This window comes from Bacillus rossius, chromosome 10 (genome assembly GCF_032445375.1).
Source record: "Bacillus rossius redtenbacheri isolate Brsri chromosome 10, Brsri_v3, whole genome shotgun sequence".
In the NCBI taxonomy this organism is placed as follows: domain Eukaryota; kingdom Metazoa; phylum Arthropoda; class Insecta; order Phasmatodea; family Bacillidae; genus Bacillus; species Bacillus rossius.
Window position 1 is genome coordinate 19,864,430 of NC_086337.1, and position 21,845 is coordinate 19,886,274.

Sequence of the window (21,845 nt, forward strand, 5' to 3'; positions counted from 1 at the left end):
TACTGCACGATGTCACCGTAGGTTTAATTTTCACAAAATCCAAAGAACATGCATTACTGTTACACACATTATGTAGTTCACCATAGGGGTTATGTTTCTTAACCTAAAGGGCGGTTTACAAGCATCAATTTACTGCACGTGTTGTGGATTATGAAAAATGCCCGATATTTTTTTTGTGGGGTGTCTACACGTTCCAATTTCGTCTCCGTTATCCACGCAAGTCCCAACGTCCACAAATATATCCACAATAGAGAAAGCTCTGTTGTGGTTGAATATTTGCCTTGTGCAACTGCATCAACTCAGGAGGAGAAACGCAATAACACCATGTTCAAGGGAACGGCTTTTCAAACGAAGCCAATATTCGTATTTTAAGTTTTTTTAAATAATTACTGGGCGAAGCCAACGATTGGCGCGATTATTTACGGGAGGATTGCAATGCTTGTATTCAATTATTAGAAATGGTACCACCATAAATAGAAAAGAAGAAACGTGCATTAAGAAAGGCTATTTCACAACCTGTCCTTTCAGTTCTCGGGGAAACAATGCCTCATCCTTCAGTCTTTCGATTTGTCTGTGGATTTTGTTGAATTTCGGTAAGAGGTAGTTTTTTTTTTTTTTCGTTTTGCCTGATATGAGTTAACCAATACCATAAAAACGCGTAGCAATTCGTCGCGTGTGAACCGGCCCCTTGAGCCGTAATGCAATTTTTTTTTCTCGTGTTTACGTCTGCACCTCCGTGATGAAGACTGGAGTGTTCGCCCTCAAGGTCGTGTCGGAGCCGATGAGGGGGAAGAGACTCGGGAGAGTCTACCTGTCAGGTTCGCGCCCGTGTGACTGTCCGGTCCCGCGAGCCGGTGTTTACGGCGGGGACTCGTGGATTCCCCGCGGCTGTTGTGACGCGCGCCATCTGTCGGAGGCGCCGCAGACGACGTCGCGTGTGACCTGCGGCCGCATTGTCCTGCCTCGGATCCACGTTCCTTTGCAACCAGCACTCGCTATTTCGGGTCGTTACCACAACGCCGAACGTACAATAACGCCGAATGCCAAATTGACCGCAACGCCCGTCAGCTAGAAAACTGCTGTGTACCACAACGCTGAAATACAGTAACGCCGAAAAATTTTGTTGCGGCGGGGGGGGGGGGGGGGGGCCACAGGAACAAAATTAAAAACAACTGAATGAATTTGTGTGCTAACCTTACCTAACCTAACCTTGGTGGCAGTCCTGCAATGACATTTTTCGTGGTTAATGTATTTCGGCGTTGTGGTACACAGCAGTTTTCTAGCTGTCGGCGTTGTAGTTAATTTGGCATTCGGCGTTGTGGTGCGTCCCCGCTGTTTCGTACAATGTAGGTACATTGCGCACTCCTCCCGTCCGGTGAACCCACGTTCGCGCCGACGCTAAAATATTTACTATTTTTTTTTTATTTCTAAAAAGGAAACATCATAATCATTTTAATCATTGTATTTCGATAAATTCATACCACGGGGCGTATATACCGTCCTATCATGTAATTAAGAAGCACACTCACTGAGGGAGCCTGCTTGCGCTTGCGAAACGGGGATTGATAAATGGAAACGACAATACTTATTTTTTTATGGAAAACTTACTATATATTTTTAAGTTTTCTGCTTAGGTAGTGCGTGCATGTTAGGCCAACATATAGGCAGCGTACAACGTACGAGCACCGTACCCAGAGATGACTTGTGTCGGTTTAAATCCACGCTCATAACTTTCACCCCCACCTCCCTTGTTAGTTTTCGTTTCAGACATTTTTTTACGTTGCTGAGTTTGCATTAAGTCTCTACGGTTTAGATACAAACCTACGAAACCAAAGCTGGAATTTTTTATTGTACCTATTTACTTTACCCTAAAACTAATTTTTTTTACATTATTTAAATTTAATTTTTTTTTGTTGTTTATAAAATAGTAGTTGTGATCCATCTGCATGTTCTATTACGCACTAGCCGCTCAGACGTAGCGCGGCGTCACGGGAGCAGAACACTCGATCATGAGCCGGCAAGGACCACTCCAGTCCGCCCCGAGCCCCGTATTGGCCCTTTCCACTTTCATTTACCTTTATTTATGAAGTTTTCTGTGAAATATTTCTACATTTATGAGCAAAAGGGAGTGATTATTCAATTTTTTTTCGTGTAATTCAAAGTGCTTGTCAATACTTTTTTTTAATATCTAAATTGAGGTATCATGATTTTCTACTATAAAAACTTTTTAAAAGTAACTTTTTGTCACATGTAATGAAGCTACTTCACCGTAATTTGGTTATTAGCTTTTCTAAAATATATTATTTATTAGGAAATAAAATCATTTTTTGATAAGCTAAATTAGGAAAACATTCGCTTGAAGTTTTAAGTTCCAGGTTGGTTTAAAAACGTTGTTTTTAATAGTTCATTCGCAAAGTTTAGAGCCGCAACTGTGCGCTGACGTCTTTGTCGATGGGGAAGAAGTGAATGTTCGCGACACAGCCTGGCGGACGACTGGCCAGCGGCGTCAAATATTGCTGGCGGGGATAGCATGGGAAACTGGTGAGAAACACGCGAGACGAGTGATTGCAGCATTGAATATATATAATGTATAGAAGTCGCGAGCCCAGGTTAAATTTTCTGTCCGGTTTCTTAGAAGAATTGTTGTAGTTCCAAGCTCCGCCGCTGCGATCGCTTTCATCGCTGGGTATCGGCTGTATACGCCCCTGGTGGTATTTGGCAGAACTAGGTTAACCAGCCCAGTCGTGACATCATCCTTCACCCCCCCCCCCCCTCGAAAATCCCAGACCAACGATTCAAATTACCCGGCAGGTCTTATCAACATCGTTAGGCGACCTTGAAGAGAAGCTTCCCTTACCGTCGTTTGAGAATGATGAAATCCCAAAAGAAGCTAGCCACGGAAATCACTGAATGATGGGATTCTGTACCCGAGTGAAGTGAAAATTAGCTATTAAAACTTTGTATTGGGCCAATAGTCAGTGTTACGTTCAAAATATGGTTTTATTTTAAAAGTAAAATACTTATTTAAACTATATTTCGCGTTTGTGCAAATTTACTTTTAGATATTGGCAAGGAAAATCAACATACCTTAAACAACCTTCTCTTATTCAACGTTATCTATTAAGTAGTAAAAGGGGTAGATATTATTTTTAAAAATAAAAAAAAATTATATAACCCACTAAATCAGTATTGGCAAGATATATATAAATTCAATATTAAAATACGCACATTAAAAATTTTTGTAATTAACTTTTTTCTGTAATAAAAATTCAGGATGATTTTGGTTTAATTGGTTTACGTATATTGCTATATTTTCTAAATCACATAGAAAAGGGAAAACAGTGCATCAGTGAAAATTCAAAAATTTAGTTTAAGTAATACTAGCCATACCAAAAGATCAATATGCGAGATAAGAAATTTGGTAACTGCTCTACATTTCAAATAAAAATGCACTAGTTTCATGAATACTGAAATGTATGCGTAATAAGGCATATTATGTTATTATACTAAGCATGACTATAACTAAAAAAATTACAGTAATTTAAAACGATGGCATTCTTAACATACAATAAGTGCGCGAGTCTTAGTTTATTTTTTAATTGGCTTCTTCGTCAGATGGAAAAGAGTTAAGATTTCATCAAGGAAAAATATATTCTCAAAGTCACTAAACCGGGAGATAGAAAATAAGGTAGGTACTTAATTTTAAATAAAAGTTAAAATAGACTTACGCTAAACCAATTAAAAATAAGTCGTAAAAATATTTTTATTTATTAAATATGTTCTATACTTGACAGTTCTTTGTGTATAATTCTTCAAAAATATTTGAAATTTAATACATATTTTCTTAAAATGGTAGAATATCAGCAATACCCGGAAATTACGTGAGCAAAGCCACGGGTTATTAGATACACTTTTATTATAAAATAAAAACAATTATGCATTTGTAGATCACGAATGTGATATTTTGTTTATTGCTTCACAACATTCATTTGCCAGTCTCAAATTTCATTGTACCACTTGTCAGAAATGTCACCAAAAATGAGAGATAGTTTTTTTTTGACGAATTTCAATTACGAGGAAACCTTTCGCAAGACTTTTTTCTTCGCAGTAGTCACTGGGACACCATTAATTTAAATCCACTAAGATAATAAAATTGTATGTATAATGATTTGTTTTTGTATATTTATATAACTTTCCAACCAATTTTTAATGATTTTTATGTGAATAAAAACTTGTAAAGCAATTTAATTAACTGTGTCATAATACTTCTGATTAGATGGAAATACAAACTTTTCATCAGTAATATACGATGATAAAAATATTTATTATTGTAAAATAATATTCACTGTTCAAATGCAAATTTAAATAGATTATTCATACATGTTTCCTGCTAATTAATGGTTTAAAATAATAATTTTTTAATATAAAATCATTTTTCTCTTGTGTTAAAATGGGTTGCTAAAATGAGGAATTATAAATATGTCACTTACTAAGTCCGTGCACAGATTTACACAAAACAGCAATGTAAATAATCTTTTTTGGTAGTTTCTAATTTTGTGCCCTGGATAACATGAATTTGGTTTAATTCATACCAAAGTGAATTTTTTGAACAACTTAAATTGATGTCATAAACAAATATTTATTTTATATTAAAAATCCACAAACAGTTTTTAAAATATAATATTTATCACGCCAGATGGAATAATAAACAAAAAATAGCTCTTATATGTTGTCTGTGTTTAAAGAATTGTATTATATTTCATGGAAATAATATTTACCTTTCGGTTATTAAAAGAAAATATATTTGTATTCAAAATACTTGCGCATCGTTTTTACGAGCATAAAGGCCGGGATACATTCGCAATAGCACGCAAACAGCACACAGATAGCACACACGCACAGAGATAGCACAGAGCTTGATGCTACATTCACGCACAACACAACACAAAATAATACCGGAAGCATTCAAAAAAGTTTTTTAAATGTAAAACTCCCGTTCACAATTTTGGTCACTGAAGTTGGCATACGTGACGTTTGTTTAGATTCGTGTGTTGTTATTGTGGTACGGTTTTCGTTAAACCCAGAAATATTTTAAATATTTCAAAGTTTACGTACAAAACACAATGAGCATTCAAAAATATATATCACTGTTTATTTCAAATCCGGCTTCTTTAACACATTCAGACACAGACTTCCAAGCATTTAATTTAGCTTCTTCATTTTTGTATCCTGCGGATCCCCTGTCATACAAAATATTTTTACTTTCTATTACAGCTATCAAAAAGCTATCAAATGTGCCTTCCATTTTTATGTTATCGCGTGTTTGAAAACAATAACAAACTACTCAAGTCAAGAGCACCAATACTTTCGTGACAATTGTTCTTTTATAAGCCCACTCGAGTAGTACTTAAACTGTTTGCTGATTGGCTACCATCATGGTCGCGCACAGAAAATAACCTAAAAGTTAAAAGTTAATGAACTTTCTGTGCGCCGATCCTGTGCTATTTTTCTGTGCGCGTGCTATTTGCCAATGTGGCAGCTCATATCTAATAGTGTATGTTGAACTTCTGTGCGTCTGTGCTGTTTGCTTGCTATTGCGAATGTAGCCCGGGCTTAACTTGTGTATCTAACCTCAAAGCAAGGAATATAAAGAGTGGGAACTCAATGCTATAACAAACACTCTTATTTTCTTTGGAGATCCGGGAAATGTGCTTTATTTATAAGCAAATTAACATAGTAAATCGTTAACTTTTCAGATCTATGTTGGCAAAATTGATTTTTTTTGTGGTCATTCGCTACTGGGAATATTCACCATATAACGTTTAAGATTATTTATTTTGAATAACGAAACAACCAAAACATTATGTAAAAATGCTTCATCTTATGTTAAAAAAATTATAAACTGCATAGCCACAAAGTATGACATCATACCATTAGTTTCTGTTACTAATAACAACACGTGCACGCGTTTGAACAGTCATCGCAGCCATAGTTGTTTCATAGCTACCAAAATCATTCAACGTTGTCAAGAATTATTCCAAATTATGTTTTGCCATTTTACTCAATGCGCCACTCCGTTAACACAACATTTTATAAATTCTGAACCACGAATGTCAGTGGGAATGTACACTATACTGTACATTCCAATCTGATACGCTTTAAGAAATTTCTGTAGTTTTCTTATTATTAAAACTTAATTTTTGATGTTGGCATCTTTTAACCGCACTTTTTTTTTTTTTTTTTTTTCGGTGGCCGTACTCCTCCAATTCAGTTGCGCCCGCCGATATCTAAGCGCTCGGATTTCAACAAAAGGCACCGCCTCTCGATAGAGTGAAACAGAGAATTACGCGCACGACCTTGAAAAAAGCGACGCTACAGCGCTCTGGCGTGGAAGCTGGTAACTACGAGTACCCTCTTGTGGAAAGAAGAGCTGTCTAGCGGCGGAGCTAACAACTACCTCAGTTTTGGATCCGAAAATTGGAATAATAAATCCTATCCCCTCGCGACTTCTATAAGTTATATATATTCAATGATTGCAGCGAACCTGGCGGCGCGGAGCACTAGTGGCATCTAGCGGCGTGGAGTGTAAAATAGCTGGAGCGCAATGCAGTGGAAATGTCTCGCGCTTCGCCGCTGCTATTTGACGAGAGTTTCCCATGTTGTGTCACGACATGCGGTACCGCCGGCCTCTGTTCTCTCGGCGGCCGGCGGGTGTGTCGTCGACGGTCTAAAGGGGCACTCCGCCCCGGTGCTCAGAGCAGTCACGTGACTCCAGTTCCAGGATGGAGACATCAGCGTGTTATTTTTTTTTTGACGTGACAACGTCTAATAAATCGTTGAACGCCGGCTGCACGCACGAAAAATGATGACACATTGTCCCGTTACGCACATTGCCCCTTACGCACATTGTCCCGTTACACACATTGTCCCGTTACGCTCATTGTACGCTTGCGCCGCATCTATCTCTCTTCCACTCGATTGGAACAACCATCGATTTGACTTTTTCGAGGCACATTAAACTTGAAACACTCCCATTCGTTTCCTAATTTTCCTATCATCGTCCTATCCTTAACATAATAACACAGATTGGAAGAAGTTAAATAGCAAACATGTATAAAAGTTATAGTTAAAATTATCTCTTCGTTAAAGTAATAAACATATTTGAATTAATGAGTGCAAATAAAAGTAAATTTATCAATTAAATTGTAGATTTCATTTCACTCCTTCTTTGTATCCATACAAAATAGTGATAATTCAATAAAAATGATTCAATTTTTTTCATAAAATTATGCAATAATTTCATCAATGTTTTGTTATGACGTTGTCACGTTGAACTATCGTCCATAAACCGAATTTACAGACAACCAATTTTTTTTCTTAACACCTTTCTTGTCACCTTCGAACCTCAATCGTCAAGTACGAACTACCCAATCTCGGCCACGTAGGTTTCACCCTGAACGAATGCATGCGCTAAATTAAGTTAATCATATGTTAACTAACGTTAATAACCATCATACACACTTTTCCACGGATTAAGTACGATAATATTTTTTTTTTGTATGTTGGTACATAAATTTTTTCGTTATTCTAACGAAGAGGTAACGATTTAATTAGGGAATTACGTGTGTCTACCGTATAATTACCATTGCACCCTCACATCAAACTCGTGATGTACATTCTGAGCGATAGTGCAGGATGCATAACACTAGCTTTGCAAAATGTAAATTACTACTTGTCATGTAAGTGAGATGAGGCTAGGTAAGTGTAGCAAGGACGCCAAAAAAATCAATATTTAGAAAATTTTGTGCACTAGGGATCATAGTGGGTGTTCCTCTTTAACGGTCGTAACGCATGTGCCCTTGTGAAAACGCTGTTCAGGAAGGGATGAACCTCAAGGGCCCCGCCTACCTGCGCACGCACGGTGCGCAGAACTTCACGAAAAACAACGCGATTTAAAAACTACTCAAGATTTCCGAGTAGCGTCTGCTTACAAAAAGGATTAAGAGTTCACTGAGGGCCGAAAAGTACGTTTGATTTCGGATAAAGTTTTTAAACTGTAGTTTTAGAAGAGTTAAAATGGCTAAAACGCGTGTTTTCAGAGTCATTTTTAGGCGTAAATCGACCGGTACAGATTATTGAAAGCACTTAATTGCCCTGCATTACAATTTTATCTTCATTTCTCCGCTATATAACGTTACGGTCACCGCTCAAATTTTACATTTATCCTGTGACTATGAGAAGACTGCGCGTCAGTTCAGAGCCACGCTATTCGTTTACAAGTGAAGCCTTCAACACAGCAGTCACAGTATGATGATCGCTACCGTATCTGGGACCATTTCACCTTTTGCCAAGAGTGAAGCCACGCGACGTAGATCCGGCGCGTTGTGGAGCTAGTTCCGCTAGTTCTCGTTAGACCACGCTTCATAGTTGGCCATCTTACAACTGATACCGAAGAAACAATGTCAGAGTGCATAAAATATCAGTTTTCTAAATATTAATTCTAAGACGTCCGGCAAATGTCATGACTGATTCTTAGACCCCAAAACCTTCGTCAACTCAACGCGATTTTAAAACTACTCAAGATATCCGAGTGGGGGTCTGCTTACGAAAAGCATTAAGAGTTCGCGGAGGTCCCGAAAATATATTACATAAATATATTATAAATATACAACATAAATATATATATTTAACTTTTCATGAAGTTTATAACTGCCGTAATTATGCACAAATTACTTACATACTGATGCGTAAAATAAAAGGTATAAAAAAAATTAGTCGAGTTCGTTGATGAGAAAAATCAGACTGAGGTGCTTGAAATAGGGGAGGAATATTGAAAAACTGAAAAATTATGCTCTTTTAATATGAAAAAAAAATTATTTCAATCCTTTTGTGTTTGAAATGTGTTTTATATACTCCAAATATTAGCTCCAATGATTGGAGAAAATTGAAGTTTATGGACAGTAAATTCGCTTAACCCTTAATGACTAGGTACCGTTATTGTTTACGTTTTACATATTTTCTAAAACTTTCGATAAACCAATTTTTGCATATCTTATAATGTTTTCACATCGGCCCGGTTTCAAAATTACGTTTAACCTAACGCGGATTAACTGTCAAAGCACATATAATACCTACTTCACACACAAAATTAATGAATATAAACAAGACATTTGCCAAAAAAATTCGTTTTGTTTACTCTAGTTCATGTGCTCAGTTTCGAACAGATATAATTATTGACTTCAGTGATGATATGAATTAAAATTGTTATTGATTTAAAAAGTAGTTATTAATACCATTATCCATCTCGATTGACTGAACTTTATAGGTAGGTAATTAAGAAAAAAGTTATTTAATTTTAAAATAATCTTTTCTTTGCTGAAAATATCTTGAATGAGCAAACACTACGCGCGTTCGTAATGTGGCCTATACGGCGTCCTATTTTATGACGTGTATTTTCAAAATTTTTGTTTTGTAAATACTTTTTACACGTGCTTACTCATGTACAAAATATATACCGTACGGCAACACACATGAAGTATTGCACAATATTTCAAATTTACACCGTATCATATAGGTAATGTACAACCTTTAAGTAATGGAAAATAAAATACGCATTTCTTAAAACAAAAATGTAAGACTCAAGGGGACTTAATTTCTAAACAGCTTAAATATTATAGTCTTGAATATAATGGGTTTTATGTATACCCTGACTGTTTTTTTTCCGTAAAGATATGATGAAATTGCTTTTACCAAGATAATGTAATTCTCTCAGGAAAATTTACAATTAAGTAGGCTACTTAAAAGAATTAGCATTTAGTATTGGACCTTTCCTTAAAAAGTAATGCATTAAGGGCAGGGCCAATTCTTACTGTCAATTCTTAAGAACTCAGTCGTAAAACTATCCTTTATAGGCAAGCGTAATACGATACTATAAAAAGAAATACATTAAGGGCAAGACCAATTCTTACTGTCAATTCTTAAGGACTCAGTCGTAAACTAATCTTTATAGACAAGCATATCTGATAGTATTTACAGTTTTTTTTATTATATAGAATGAAGTAGTGGTAATACAATGCAAATAGAAATTTTTTGTAGAGTGCTTTAAGAGTCAAATTGAACTATGTATCCTCCATGCTGGTTAGTTTTACATTTTCCTCGTCGTAATTCTGCCGTTGACTCACTAATGCCAACGGATTTTTTTTTTATTGAACAAATATTTTTACGCAACCTTTATGTTCACATTAGCAGACGTGCGTAAAGACGGAATATGATTAGCTTACTACTTGCTCTGACTCTACCTTGTTTGTACCGGCTTTTCAGGTTTGTTGTTCACACTTAGTGCACACTCACACCAGTACACGATATAGGTACATTTTTAAGATACTTAGCATATCCGTGTTTTTTCCAACCAAGAGAACCTGTTTGAGTTACAACAGGCAGTATATCCTGCGAATGAATAAAACGCACATTCTTAATTCTTTTACACGTTCTTTCATCGTACTAAACACAAGTCATTCAGCGGTGTGAATAACTGCACAGTAATGTTATGCTCATAGACTCAAAATTGTATAGTACAACGCGTTTCTGTTTAGAAACTAAAAAGACAGAAAACGTTTTCCTCTAAAGATTTAACATCTGTTTAGTAATTTATATATTATAAATGAAAAGTATTATTATTAAATAGTTCAATTTAATAATATAGTTTCCAACCAGTAGTTTAATCTCACATATGAAAAGAGAAAGCTTGTGAAACTGATCTAAGCCAGTCAGATTGCAATTCTAGTAATCACAAATTTCTGCAATATGAGAGGATGAGCACATTTCAATATCACACAGTATTTTTTTTTGTATTTAAAAATGTATGAGTGTACTTATGTATGCGCATTAAAAGTTATACTTACTTAGCGTAATAAAATACTAACTTTAATTTAGAATGTAAATAATTAATAGAAATAAAAATAATTAAAGAACGGTTGGTAAAGTATAAATTTAAACAAATGAAAAAAATATACCCAATGTTCAATAATAATATAAATAATTTTATAAAATAATTTTTTTATTTAGGTAAATAATCAACATAAATTTTAATTAATAATGAAAATAAAAATGTTTTTAAAAAATATTTTTTAACTTAATTATTTATTTTTAAAAATGTAATAGGCCTACTTTGTAATGCTAATTATTTAACATACGGTAACATAACATCACTTATATAAATACACTTAAAGAAGTTTATAAACATAATTTATATCATTAATATTCACAATAAACAAATGTTTTTAACTACATGAACCAGTATTCAATATCAATCACTAAAGTATATGATTTAAAAGCACATATAAATTTATTATTATGTAACCTTTTTTCATCGTGTAAATTTTTGTGGCATGGTGCACGCTTATCGTTAAAAATTCACGCTCTAGGTAGGAAGAAAGTCAAGGATTATTTGAAGAATATACCTTTTGAAACTTTATATGGTTTGTAGTATTGTGTTGCCTGTATACAATATCAATAATTAATAATATAACGACTAATATTTGGTCGTGAAAATAATATTAGACTTTCATCCACCTCTCTTAAAATTTGATGTTTTTGACTTAACCCTCTCTTCCATAACACCACAGAAATTTAACCCGGTTTCTGTAAGGCTGTAAGAAGAGTATTTTCCTTCCCGTGCACCGTGCTCTCTTCTGACGACCTGTCGCACTCCGTGCGCTTGGTGCGCGCCCACTAGGTTACGGAACTGTGCTCGTGCGGCCCCCGGGTGCCGGGAGGAACCAACCAACCAGAAGCCGTCTGACCGGTGCGAGGGTGCTGCTCCCAGCGGCGGGTAGCGCAGCGACCATGGAGGTAATAGTCTATGGAGTGGAAGCGTATAACCAAACTTGAAGCATCCTAGCAGACGATGTTGAAAGACAAGGATAGAGCTAAAGGTGGCAAAAACGCCAATGTTTACATTATTTTGAATGGCACCGTTTTAATTTTTCGCTGAATATACGTAATGGTGAAAGCTTGTGCAGCTTTTGGTTGCACTAATAGATTCGGCAGTTGTGGTGGATTAAGTTTTCATAAGTAAGAAACTGTTATTTTCTTTTTGTAAATGTATAATGTGCGTTCATACAGCGAGAGATAAATTTGGCTTTTAAATTTTCCTAACCCAATTTTATGTGCTGGTGGACGACGTAAATAGTATTGTAAATAGTAAATGTATATGTAAGATATTATATTTATGAACATGTAAATTTAATGTGCTTTTAACGGTCGTTACTTAAAATATGGCGAGTAAACGGAGCGCACACGTACGACGCAAGGCAAATGCACTTAAACTTAATATTTTACATAAATTTTATTCGGTTGACTACAAGCTTGTCATTGTTTTGTCTACCAATTGATAATGTAGTAAAAGTTCCATAATCACGTATCCAAGTTGATATCTTGGTCCTGATGGCATGACCCTGTAATATCTAACTGCAGTATCTCGAAAACCAGTAGAAATTTAGAAACGCCGTTTTCAAGGTAAGTAGAGGAACGTCATTAGTGTTTAAAAAAATGTATTATCAGAATTTTATTATTTTATTTACGGAAAAACCGCGACCTAAGAATTTTACCCTTTGTTTATTGTCACTTGTCAAGTGTTTATATATAATCAAATAGGTAACTTATATTGTGAAATATAACTTTGCTGACGAGTCCTATATACTACTTGTACCATATTTGTGTAAAAGTGTAGTCTCCTGGAAAACAAATAATTTAATTGAATTCAGTGGCTTCATAAATTAAACATTTGGACTAGGTAAGTTGATTAGCAAAAAATAAATGTGCACATGAACAATTTTAATTATGCATAAAATCACATTGGCCTACCCTAGGCACTTTCAACTGTTGATGTAAATTAAATTTTAAGGAATATTAAAACAGCATGTTTATTTATTCACAATGCACGAATCTTGAGAAGTATCTACATGTAAACATCAACACACACTGTGACTTACTCTACACTTTCGCAACCTTTGTACAATTTTCTCATTAACTGTTTTTAAAAAAATGTTTTATTTGACTACAGTTTGCAGCATAGCATTTCGTGGAATCCAAAAACTCGTTTGAATTGAACATTCGTTAGTTTTGCTTATTACTGTTCTGTGGTTGTAATCTAAAGTATAGTGTCGATTTCATAACACTTCGCATCAGTCGTCGCAGTACATCAATAATAATATTCACAGTAAAAAAACAATATCAAGACAATGTTAAAAACCAAGTATTATAGTTGCTCGTTGTATTAAACAAACATGCAGAATCGTAAATACTTGAATGTGGTATTGGCAGTTCGTACACTGTCTGTAATTAAATCTTTCTGTTACCGTTTAAATGTGAAAGATATGCTAGCCCTCCTGCGTGGTTCTTTATTACTAATAATATAAAAATAATAGTTTCATATTTAAATTTTTTGCACGCACATTTCCTAAAGCGTCATACAAATCACATTGCTGTCTGCTATTCTTTTGCCACCCGCAATATGGCGGTGCATGTAAACAATCGTCGTGCGCATGCGCAGTCCGAAGATTTTATTTCGGGTACAGGCTTCATTGATTACCCTTGAAAAGTACGCCTGCTTCCACTCCATAGACTATTACCTCCATGGCAGCGACCCGTCACGTCTCCAACACAACAACCAATAGGAACCCACGCGCCGATGCCATAGATCTGATCCTTTTGCTTTGGTGCGTTTTGTCCGCTTGGTGAATCTCGCGGCGGCATGCGAACTAACGGCGCTAGGAGTAGTTCAGCCCGTTTTCAACATTGTGTTAGATTGATATTTCGTATACAATATGATGTTATTCCTAATTCCGTCTCAATTTTTTATATTTTTTCCTAGATTAGATATATTTTTTCCATTCTTTTAGGTGAGTAGTAAATGCCTAATCTGTACCAATGCCTCAAAATATTTCCGTGAGAGAGAATGCCTCGCTCTTATATTGCGCCTAGTTGCAATGAATATTACTGTTCAAAACCATTATTATTATAATATTTTTTTTTGTTTTCTACGTGCCTTAAGAACGGGTGAAAAAAATGTAAAAGCTGCTTTACCAGGTAAATAAATAATTAAATCTTACTTACATTAAAAAGAATAACTGTATCTCAAAAATCACATTTGCAAGAATAACACAAAGAATAACGATTATTCTTTAGTTAAATACGCAATTAACATTTAAAACATGCTTTATTATGGAAGATTCTGGTTTGAAGATTCTAGTCTGCATTCTCAACACTCCAACTTCTGACAATTGCGGCAAGGTTACAAGTGATTGCTATACATTCAACCTCTACAAAGCTCCAAAATAAATTAAACGGCCTAAACTGTAACTAACTTTTAAAACTAAACAGAGTTCTAAAAAAATAATATGCCCACATTCATACGAAACTCCCATTCAGCACAATGACAATAACCGGATGAACTTCTACTAGCGCCGTTAGTTCGCAGGCCGCCGCGAGATTCACTATGCCGACGAGATACGCCAAGGCAGAGGCTAGGAAGTCGCCAGACTCATCTATATGACCGTGGTCATGACAGCCGACAAGTCAGAAAACAAGGCCAAAATCAAATATAGAATGTGTACAATTCAAAAAATTCTCAGTTTAATTTCTCGATGATTTAGAATCAAAATCCTTATGCCTTTGTGTTGTTACTGATATCTGTCCACAAATTACCTGGAAAACTGTGGCCAATGACAAAACTCTTAGACCAAAAGAGTAACGAACCACTAACTAACATCTCATTTGAAATTTCTCACGAGTGAGAGGTCAACTCAGGCGGTGTTTATCAGAGAATGTAGAGGACATTGAATCCGCGATTTTTTTATCGTTTAAATCATATTACTGCTAGTATTTGTAATTTACATTTGCTTACGGTGTGTAAATAATTTTTTAATGTATATTTTGTTCAGTGAACTAAACTTGTAAGTGTGATAAAAATGGGTATGTCATAGAAAACTAATTGGTTCTCACTTTTAGCCGTTGAATGGAAATGTGTTGGAACGATTTCAGTTCAGTTTTGCACCGAAAACAATTTTCCAGGACTGAAATTTCGCAGGTATCACGGTGTGAATTTTTTCCTGCTTATATGTATGTAAAAATTGCAAATTACTCTGAATAATTTTGACATATCGCCTCCATACTTGGCACTATTACGCGATGGATTCCTGCCGGATCTCAGTTTTGTTTTCACTTCACCTGAAATATTTCGAGGTGAGATTAAGCGAGCAGACCTAATTTGCACATCGCCTTTTAAAGGTAATGAATGGGTGTCGTGAAGTGAGCTGATGGCAGTGTCGACGTACAGCACTGTTCACGAATTTCAGGGCACCATGCTGGAGTAAAGACGGTCTCATAAAGCGTGCAGCAGAACTGACCTGCTGACATTCATGAGTTATTTCCACTCAAACTAGAAGTTCTTCATAGTGTTGAACCTGGTGATTCACTGTTGAAAACCTTCCCAGGGGTCCAGCAAACAGGGTAAAATCTGGAATGGAAAATGTGCCTTGTAAACCTGGAAAACACAAGGGAATTGACAGAATGTTAGATAACGAACTGGATTAGTAATTTTCAATACCAGAGTGATTCCTTACGGCTTAAAAAATTGGTCTGAATTTAAATCACTAATTCATGATTATTTTAAAACCAATAAGTTTTCATCATTCGATAAGTTTAACAGAATCAATGGACGAATCAAAAATGTATCGATTCAATGACTTGAAGTCCGATTACATGTCGATAGTCATTCACCTGGTCGCTATTAATAAATGTATCGTTTCTATATCCAAGGAAAAATTTTCTAGTCATTTCGACATGTTATGTGTGGTTGATAAGTGTTTCTAAAAGTATTTGTATGTATGTAGTTATTTTGCAAGATAGAAAACATAGAAGGCAGGGGGAAAAATATTAGTGAAAACTCTAGGAAATTGTTGTAGAGCACGAGTGTGGGAACCATTATTCTTAAATAGCGCACAGATTCAGGACAACAGTTACAGTATAGCCTATGTACCGTTACATTCGCCTCTTACATTTTCAATTACGACGGGCTAAACCCGCACTGGTTTAATTTGAAGATAAGCCCCTTTCAATGAAATATAAAATTAGGCTAGTTACCGAATTAAGTTTCCTATACAGTTTTAAAAGTTTAAAAAGGTTAGTTTTTTACTTCTTTACATTATTTAAATCTCCATGCAAACATGATCATGACAATGAGTTTACTGTTTTATCAGCAAAATGGCGCTACTCTACGTGCATGAATTTCCTACGGTAAGTTCTGAAATAATTATTTTCGAAATGTTTCTTTGTACAGTACTTTAGGAACTAGCGTAGACAAATTAAATTAATATATTATTCTGCCGGTGACTCCAATCTAAAACAAACTTCCAAAGTCCCAAATAGGACCCTCAAAAGGGGGGATCGCCAGAACTCTAGAAGATTGGCGCTGTTCAGTCCTCTTTCTTGTTCTCTCCGCATATTGACTACCAACACGTGAGCTTTATTTGTTTTTTTTCCATGCGTAAAATCTCCTTGTAAGTATAGCGTCCAACCATTTTCTTGGAAAAGCTAGCCAATATCTGACCTCGGCTGGGACCTCTTGCTGGACTTGTGTGTATGTTGCTTTTCATTTCGTGGCCCAGATATTTTAGTGGCCTCTTGTAGTGGTTATCATTTATTCACTGGGCAATTTCTTCGTCACTCACGTTGTCGTTTTACATTACTTCTAAGTTGTCAATCGATATTCGTCGGTATATATCTACCTGGAAATGGGCAAAACGGCAGGTTCCAAGTATCACCATGTTTTTATTATTATTATTGCTACATTTTTCTGCCTGTGAAATATACATGTTAATTTAACTGGTTGTGTTTGTTAATGATACAGTATACTTGACGTATTATCTTACAACTTTGTTTCTATTGTTGAATGACAAAATTGACCAAATGAGTTTTTATGTTGTTAGGAACTAGATAGATCGATTATTCAATCTTTAAATTTGCTATTCTCTGTTTTTAATTAAATTCGTTGATGCTGTTTTGAGAAATGAATTACAAATGAAATATCTCCTCGTGATATAAATATTTATCTGATTTTTGCGGGTATTTATGCAACTAATTTTGATATGAAAAAACAATTACTTACAATTATTATTTTGACTGACAACCCGTTTCGATAAATAAACTTATTTTCACTCAAATGATGCTGTTAAGTTTGAAATAAATTACTGTTCATAACTTAATGATGTTATTTTACAACATAGATTAATATTCATTTGGGCAAAGCATAGTTTCATAGTTTTATTTCACAAAAACGTTTTTATTTTCGATATATCTGAACAAATTGCTGAAATTAGTACATTGACATACTTGTTAAAATTAACAGGTTGCTATTTCATAGCCAGTATCTGATTCCACACTTACACAATTGCTTGTACTTTTACTTCTGTGGGATTTTTTAAGTATTTGAATTTGATTTATTTTACGTAATTGATGGCGACGTAAAGGTCAAACGCCTTTTTTTCTTTTTCTTTCTTTTCTTTTAGACACATTGTCTGACTTTGCAACACGTAAATTTCTTCTTCAGTTATTAATCACATTACCAAATATAATGTCATCAGTTATCCTATTTAATGACAGGAAACTACAGGGCGGTCTCTTGTATGAGATAAAATAGTATATGAGCGTAATGAGAGGTATGGGTTTTGCAAGTAACACTTTTTGTTAAGACCAAAGTTAATAACGTAATGTATACACAAATGTTATTAAAATTTTACAATTTTATTTATTTGATAAGTTTTTAAACGTTTGTTGTTCATTATAAAGCGTGCGAATGCAACTAATGTATGTAATAATGGAAAAGAAACACTTTTCTGAAGAAAAAAATATTTTCAAATTCTTTTTATATTTCCTAACATATTTATGAATCATTCCCTCTAAGGGGGCGTTATTATACTTCAGGTAGTTTACCAGTAGTTAACCTGTTTAACAAATTGTTATGTTAGCTTAATTTCAAATACTGTAATATCGTATGGTAATTTTGGTTAGGTTAGATCATTAAAAATAACTTTAAAATTGTGTGGATGGTTTAGGTTAGATTAGCTATATTAAAAATACTGTGAAATTGGGTTTAACTGTTAGGTTAGCTACGTTAAAATAGTTTGAAACAGTGTGAACGGTGGGTTATGATAAGTTAAGCACATTTATAATACTATAAAATAAAAAGGGCAATTGGTTACGTTGAGAAAGCTACATTGGTAATTTATAAGAAACTGTTGATAATATTATACAGTATTTTTAATGTAGCTAACCTAACGTAACCATCCGTCCACTTTTTTTTTTAAAAGTATTTTGCTTAAATGTAGCTAACATAACCCAATCAACCATTCTCACAATATCGCAGATTTGTAATACATAAACCTAACCTAACCACTCGTTAAAATGGTAAACTACTAGCAGTAACACAAAGCCATCTTAAAGAATGATTGAAGAAAGTGTCAAGAAAAAAACAAAAAAGTATTTCGGAAATTCAATTTTCAAAGAGTGGCGCACCTTAAGAATCGCCCTATAGTCAAAGTTAGTTACAGTACTGAAATGATAACTTAGGTTTTATTATGCATCGCCCTCTTAACACGATACGATCATTTAAAAGTTATAAACTTTGCGAATATGCAATAATATTTTTTAATTTCTGAATAATTTTATTGGACCACCCATAAAAAGTGAATGTTTTTATATTTAATATATTGACAATTATTTTAATTATTTACACAGAATTTTTGTTTTGGTTGGTAATAAATATGCAGTTTAATCTCACTAATAGTTGCAAAATAAAGTCTATATTTTTCACTTACGCCCCCTTATAAAAGCATTTAGTTTATGTATATTTTTCAATAATAAATATGCCTAACCTGCTAATTCTAAAATGTTTATTTCAAAACCTTTGTTTTCTTTGTAGCCGCAATAGGTATTATTCGTCATTTATTAATTATATGAAATACATACTAATTTATAAAATTACAAGTTGCAGAGTACCTGTGTTTCAATCTTCTACAAAATGCACTGCTATGAAATAGGTGTAGGTTGACAGTTTTGTATTCGTACTCGAGTCCTTTAATTGTTTGGTTTTTGAAACTTGCTACATTTGCTTGTACGTGATCAAAATGAAACAGTATTTGTTGAAGAAGTATGATAAAAAATATTAAAATGTTTTCTATTTTCTATCTTTTTGAGCGCAAAGAAATGATGATGTTCACTGCTAAGCTGCAAACACTAATCTTGCTCGTCTTCAGTGTTTGCTAAGCTAAACAAATTATTGTAATTTCCATAAGCCATCACAAAGAAAATTTCCACTTACTTTTGTAATAATGTTTGACTCTTTCTTAGATCAATGATTTATTTTGTAAACACATTTTTCTCCGATGCTATACACTAGACAAGTAAGGTTTCAGGAGTAACAGCACAGAAATTCAGTTTTTTTAAACATAATAAAATTCTTAACTAAGTGTTTGGCAATGTTACTTTTTTTTACTTTTTGCTTTAAAAATCATTTCCTTCAGAAAACAGCATGTTTGATCTGAATTTTTTTTCTCCTAAAGTGGCATGGTGATAAAAAGTTTTAAAATAAAACTTTATAAAACAATTCTTTCTCTTCCCCTCAACCCTGTACCACCGGGTATTTGATGTTAACATTGTAAAGGTTCACTTATATTCAATTGGTTAGCAAATTAAAAAAAGAAAAGTAGTTTAATGCTGCACTTGTAACTCAAACTGCTAAGCATAAAGACGACGTAAAAAAGTAACAAAAAAAATATTGAAGGAATATGAGTGAAGTGTGTCTCCTACTTTCTTTTCTTAACTTTGATAACTTTCAATAGGCTCTTAATTATGTATAGGGTTGAAGTGGATATTAAATTGATGAAGACGGTGTACAGTCTGTGTAGTGTAGTAATATTAATTAACTTTGACGTTTCTTTATATAGACAAGATTCGTTTCGTCATCTTTGTGGCAACACTCCTTATTTATTTAAAAATAATTGATTGGCTGAACAATAGACTTGTTTGAATAGTGCCAAACATGCTCATTGGTAGAAACATCTCTGCGACCGAGTTCGGCTAACACCTGACATAGAAGCTTGCAACACAAAATTTTATTTATTTCTTAATGTCGGATGTATGCAATAGTTGTGTTTGATATATGTCACATGGAGAAAACCCGATAAATGGACAAGAAAAATGAATACACAAACATTAAGAAAACAACCCAAAAGAGCCGATGTCAAATGTTTTATTTATAGACAGTACAGAGAATTCAATGGAAGGAATTAGATGTTATTACACTATCGCAACACAGACGAACACATAAGGCTGACAACAACAGGACAGTTGCAAAAAATATATAATAATACAGGCAAACAACAACCTCTATTTAGTGTCATTGTAGGGTTCTCTGTCGTTGTGTTGTTTTTTGTTTTAATTGTCTTCTTGTTGTGAGCCCACTGTGTTATTTTGTGCTATGATATTGTGTTTACCAATTACTTCTAAGGTGTTCCCTCCGCTGTCTATACACTTAAAAGCTGACATCAGCTGAATTAGGCTTGTTTTCTCTCTGTTTATTCATCTTTCTGTGACCGTTCTTCGGGTTTTCTTTATGGCATACAGTGTAAACTAGCAATGGCGTGGTCAAAAATAATTATTCCAAATCAATCTTCCCCAATGCAAGAATCATCCAAAGAACCTACGAACTTTAATTTATAAAATACAGAGTTACTTACTTCTCAAATAAGAAATATTTTTTTGTTACTAACTGAAAATTATTGTTGGCCATGAGTTTGTTAGCATAGTACACAGGATCACAGCCCATAAGCTTCCAGCCCGCGGCTTTGCGTGCAGTTAATGACCTTATGATATACGATTTTATATGCTCTCAGAAAAAAAATGTAATTTTTTTTATGTGTAAACATCTTAGCATTTGGTAGGAGATTTTCGTGAAAATGGAACGGAAGTTGACTAACGGAAATGTGTAAACAAGATGGTGTAACAATATAAACCCATATGTATATATATATATATATATATATATATATATATGTGTGTGTGTGTGTGTATACACACACAAACATATACTTAGTGTTATAAAATGTGTTTTAAAATGTTCCAGGTTAATAATTTAGTACTGCCATAGTATGATAACTTCTAACGTGTGTACCTATGTAAACGCGTACACGCACGCCTATTTTTTAGATATCAATCGTATCATCTTGCTAACCAGAGTTATAGTTAGGTTTTAAAAAAGAGAAATTATTTTTACCGTTTTTCCCTAAAATGAATACTTCTGTTATATTTATCACGCTCGGCATTATTTTTAAATAATGCTACTTAATTTCGTGTCCGATTGTCGTATTATATGTTTATTTGCGACATGAGAACACATGAATTTGGTAGTTACCGACATATTAAATGTTTACACATCACGGGCGAGTACTTAAAAGACTCGGTCACATTTTTTTTTTTTTTTAAACACTCGTTACTCGCGAGCGGGCAACGTTTTGTGGACTAAGGGAAAAGCGTAGGGTGTTCAAATATATTCCTTCATTTTCAGTATTTGCCCATGTAACTTTTCTCTTTGTATGTACACTTTCGGAAGCTTCATATTTCTAACTACTATCGTGATCAGGATTAGTGGAGAATATGGCTTTATTATCTCTAACACAAATACTCTGACTCATTGGCTGCTGTCTTGTGAGACGTCCCAACGTAGCAGCCTATAATTCGATTGAGTGTTTCTAATTTGAACAGGGTCCTCCATATTAATTGTGAGCCAC

At 34.4% G+C, this 21,845-nt stretch overlaps 1 protein-coding gene across 1 annotated transcript in view; it reads left to right on the top strand.

Moving 5' to 3' along the window:
* LOC134536304 (uncharacterized) overlaps positions 1 to 21,845 on the top strand; it is a 765,325-nt gene that overhangs the window by 478 nt on the left and 743,002 nt on the right. The gene's annotated exons all lie outside the window — the stretch shown is intronic.